The sequence below is a fragment of the Bidens hawaiensis genome, unplaced genomic scaffold, assembly GCF_021521415.1.
Source record: "Bidens hawaiensis isolate Kalapana, Puna unplaced genomic scaffold, B.hawaiensis_p1.1 tig00019199_1, whole genome shotgun sequence".
Lineage (NCBI taxonomy): Eukaryota > Viridiplantae > Streptophyta > Magnoliopsida > Asterales > Asteraceae > Bidens > Bidens hawaiensis.
The window spans coordinates 198,585-203,562 of NW_027492909.1; the positions used below are offsets into that span (position 1 = coordinate 198,585).

A 4,978-nucleotide genomic window follows, 5' to 3' on the forward strand; every position below is an offset into this window, starting at 1 on the left:
CGTAGGGGTCGCACCTCTTACACAGACGAGTGCCTAGCACGGGGCAGTACTATGGGATTGAGCCCGCTCGTAGAGGTCGCTCCTCTTACGCAGACGAGCGCCTTGTTTTCCGGCACAACGTCCGCGCGTAACCCGCGGGACGGTATTATTCGCTCGTAGTGGCAGCGCCACTTACACAGACGAGCACGATTTTTCAGAAGTGTCCGCGCGTAACCCGCGGGACGGTATTACTTATTTCGCTCGTAGTGGCAGCGCCACTTACACAGACGAGCACAGTTCCCAGAAATGTTCGCGCGTAACCCGCGGAACGATTTTATCAGAATATGTTGATAGAACTATGTTTTACCAAGCATGTGTTTTAATGATGCTATCAGAATTATGTTTCAGAATGATTTTTATCAAGATTATGATGCAATACGATTTATCAAGTTACTAAAACTTGTGAACTCACTCAGTTTATACTGATTCAAATGTTTTACGTGTCTTTCAGGAGATAACTAGGTAGCGCATGGAGTCACACTTAGAGCACCTCACGCTGAACATCTAAAACTAGCTTTTTGGAAGATTTTAGTTCTATCCCTTCGATGCGCGCGGTTGTTCCCGCCGCGCAAGGGGATATGGCGTGGAAATCTTCAACAGTTTTTATACTTGGATGTTTTTATGTAATTTTTAAACAATGTAATGTATTTGTATTAAACATTTCACGCGCAATGAAAATCTTACTTTGAATGTTTGCAATGGCCCGTGCTTAAGTATCAATCCCCACTCGCGCGCGCCCGGCTGTTTCCGCCGTTCAGGGCCAGGTGTGACATGTAGAAATGGGTTAAATGACCTTTTATATAGGGTCTCTATTTCTCCAACTTTTACATTTTGTTCTTACAAAATAAATGTACTGGGGTACGTATTACACCGAATCTAAGCAAATATAAAGACATACACAATCCTAAAACTAATATAGAATATTGGCCCTACATGTAGACGCTATAAAACTGATTTCAGAGAATCAGACAAATTCCATATTCTTATGACATTTAAAAAGAAGCTCCCTACTAATCATATATGCGGTCTTATAGTTAACCATAAGACCATAGAAAACCACATGGAATCAACATGTTCCATTTTCTGAGGATGACACAAGTTATTCATGTCCTGTTCCGGAACCACATAGACGTAAAATGCAATTCTCTTAATTACTCTTATTACAACTACATTTATTTCATGTAAAGTGGCTATCCCGAAATTTCAACACATAAACAATAAGTTCAAAGTAAAAATATTAGGTTGCTTGTTGTGCATAAGAGAGGGCGGGGCACCCATATGGGTAGAGTGTATGGCTTTCAAACCACATGGCAACACCGCCGCCACCTCATGTAAGTAGGGTGCATGAGTTCATTTCATGGCAAAGGTTTGCCACAAACTTGATTCAATGGCAAATGTTGGAGAATTAAAATTACTTAATAATTAATTACATATATGGATAGGTGCCATCAGTATTTTTATTGTTTGTGGGTACTTAAGGGTTAAAATGAGGCGGCAATGTAGATTTGACGGTTCAAAGGTAGTACCCACGAGTGCCGCTTCCACTCTAATAAAAGACAAGTTAAAGCCGATGTGGAGTCCCATTAACGTCGACTACACAACAACAAACGTTAATGGGAGACAAAAAGGTGTGGACCCCCCCGCCCCCCATGACCAATCATTTTCTTTTATCTTATTCAATGTTTTCTTAACCCACAACATGCTAGTTAACGTGTGATTTAGTTAGACCTTATTAGCTACGTAGTAACGACGTGACGCTTTAACAAAACCTACCACAACAACTAGCCTCATGAAAAAGAATAAAAGACGAAAAACGATAAAATTCTAAATTCTAAAGTGTGTAATTGATGTAGATTGAATAGAACTACATGTAGTTTGTCAACAAGCACGCAGAAGTGCCGGTGAAAGACAAATAATTGAGTTTAAACTTCTATATAATATCAAATCTGTTGTTAAAAATGTTCATAACTAGTAGGTTGACCCGCCGCAGGCGGCGGGGTGTGGATAATATTAACAAAAGTAATTACACATTTGTGGCTTGCAAAATTAAATGTTTACATTGTAATCTAATAGCCCTTGCTTACATCATATTTGAGGGTCTTTTCAGGTGTAAAAAGTATATGTAGTTACTAATCACAAAATATCATAGCTAGGTAGCCTTTTGAGACTGTTGATACTACCAAAGAAGACGTTTGTTAACTGCTGGTCTACTGCCACAATGCGGTTAACCTATTGTTGTATGTTGCACGTTAGTATATGTTGTTTTGAAACAGATTATGTATTCAAAAAAGTGTTACCGTTTGAGTGTTGGTGTTGGGAAAATGGGTGTGGTAATGCTTGAAGTTATCTTCTATTTCTTTGATCCTTGATCTGCTAGACATTTAGAACATGCATTGTAATTAGATTTAGCAATGATAACATGATACAACTTACGATAGCCACAACTTAAAACTTTATTAAACAGTGGAGCACAATTGGTACAAAGCTTTATTCACAGGGCTTATAGTTGCTCCATTTGACTTATTAAGTAGCAGCCTAAAGAACTATAAGTACCATATTATGCCACATAACAAATGCAAAGAATAAATATAAGTACCGTTAAATTGTGAATAGTGATTGCTCACAAATAGTGATGGTGCATTCTCCTTTATCCTGCATAAAAAAAACATGTGTATGAACAATAATTCAGCTCAAACTAAACGGATATAATAGAATTAGGTCATCAAATTAAATACGCCGTAATAAATAAGAATGAAGATGCGATAAACTCACCAAATTTGAGTCTAATAGAGAGAGACAATGAGGGCACCAAGGTGTGGCGAAACCGAGTTTGATGGTGTGCTTGTGGGTACAGATTCCCTGTTTGTATACCTACCGAGCCCATCACAAACCAACCTGCAATTTCACATAGTTACACAAACTGTGTGCATCGCGTAGGCTCATTAATTTTACTCATGCATATTATCGCATAAATACCTACACTGCATCTCCAAGTTCAAGATCCCTTTGCTTACCATTAGCCAATGGATCATTTCTCATCAACTGCTGTAAACAATTTAACTAAAATTACCAACAATTCTGTTAAAAAAGAGTAAAAAATCGAATTGGGTATTGTTTGATACTTACATTCCTGTTAAGGAGTGGAGTCCTTTAACCTCCTAAACCACACATACCAATCATTATGGAATCTATCTGTCAATGTAGATATTATGAGCATCAAACAAAAACGTAACAACATATCAGACCACAAATCAAACAAAACAATGCAATGTCATACACGAATACCCTAAAAACATTACCAAAAGATGAACCAACAGACGAACAGTTCATAGCCACACTTCGGATCTGCAAAAAACAAAGAACCTAAATTTTTAGAAGACATAGGTTATTAGCAGAATATTCTTCGTAACACCTTCAAACAATACAATGATAATACTTGTAATGAAACTATAATTTGTAAATGAATTATTATATTTTAAAGGTACTTACATTATATCTTCAGGCCACCAAACTTTAACTTTTGTACCAACCAAAGTTGCATCATACTTAGTAGCATTAGATGCCTGAGAAAATTTCATATTCTTAACAGTTAGAAATTAATCTAAATGGTATTTTAAACTAAAATTAATCCAATCTTACATTTGTAAAACAATACCAGACATGTTAGAGGCAGAAACATTTTCAAATATTATTTCAATTAGCCACGAAGCCTATCTAATGAAGCATGTTGACTTTAATTTTCAACACATGTCGTCATCTTCTTTTTGGAGCAGGTAAGTGTTTTAAGTATACCATTTGTAAGCATTTGAATCAATTTTAGAGTATTCTTTTATGTTCTGTAATGTAATAATCAACTCCAACGTTCTAATCCTCTAACATAACCATTCGATGAAATCCTAAAAAAACTAACAAAAAACTAATCAAATTAACACAAACCTAATTCTAATCAAATTAATGAAAACCTTTAAAACAAAAGTAAAATTAACATAAATGACGATACCATTCTAGGTTTTAATACCTCATGCCGACAGAAGATCGAACAACCCACTTCTCGTTGTTGTGACCGACGCAACGGATGAAAGATCGGATTTACAGTTGACGCCCCCGCCACCATCGCCACCTAAGGCTTCGAAATCGAACCCAACAACAGTAGGGAGGCGACACCAGAACACCACACAACCGCAACCGAGGGTTCCGAGATGGAACCCGGCAACAAAAGGTGATGAAGAGAGTGCGTCAGCGAGTAGATCGATGATAATCTGGAAGGTTGATACTCATGAGAGAGAGAGAGAGAGAGAGTATGGAAAGTGAATGGAAGAACCTTCCAGATAGAGTAGACAAAGAGGGAACAAACAAATGTACAAATTATTTAACAACGTGTGCAAGCCATTAAGCAGAAAAAGATGGTACAAAAAACATTGCATATAGTACATAACAATATGCAACAAACCAAGTGAATAGTGAATTGTAGAGACAAAGCATATCTGATAATTGTTATATATATAACTAGTGTTTGATCCCCGCGTTGCGGGGTGTGTAAAATTGTTTATTCACACATTCACTTTACTTGAAAACATGAAGGGTCACCACCACCATCGTTCTCGGTCACCATCCTCTCTCGTGCGACAAGTAGTTTTCGTTAACTATTAAGGAAACCGAATGATAAGCAGACGTAAAACGTTGTATCGTGAATAATGTGTCATATTGACCAATAACATAAAAAAAATAAGTGCAACACAACATTCTAAAAAACAATTTGAAATTATATATAAAAAAACTAAATTTATTATAGTTTATAGACCGTATGAACTCTTATAAAGTTCAAAGACAACAACGTGAATTTAATAAAAACTAACAGGGGTTATTTTAGCATTTGTATTAAAAAACACACACAAAAACCAGCTCATCAAATGCTCAAACTTGAGACCTACAACTTCAC

The 4,978-nt window shown here is 36.7% G+C and overlaps 1 long non-coding RNA gene across 1 annotated transcript; it reads right to left on the reverse strand.

Annotated features, from left to right (window-relative positions):
- Positions 1–3,308: 3,308 nt before the first annotated feature.
- LOC143557819 (uncharacterized) lies at positions 3,309–4,122 on the reverse strand. Its single transcript, XR_013139636.1, has 3 exons — positions 4,058–4,122; positions 3,529–3,602; positions 3,309–3,384 (listed from the first exon to the last, which is right to left on the reverse strand). It is a non-coding gene; the product is annotated as an uncharacterized LOC143557819 (long non-coding RNA).
- Positions 4,123–4,978: the final 856 nt, after the last annotated feature.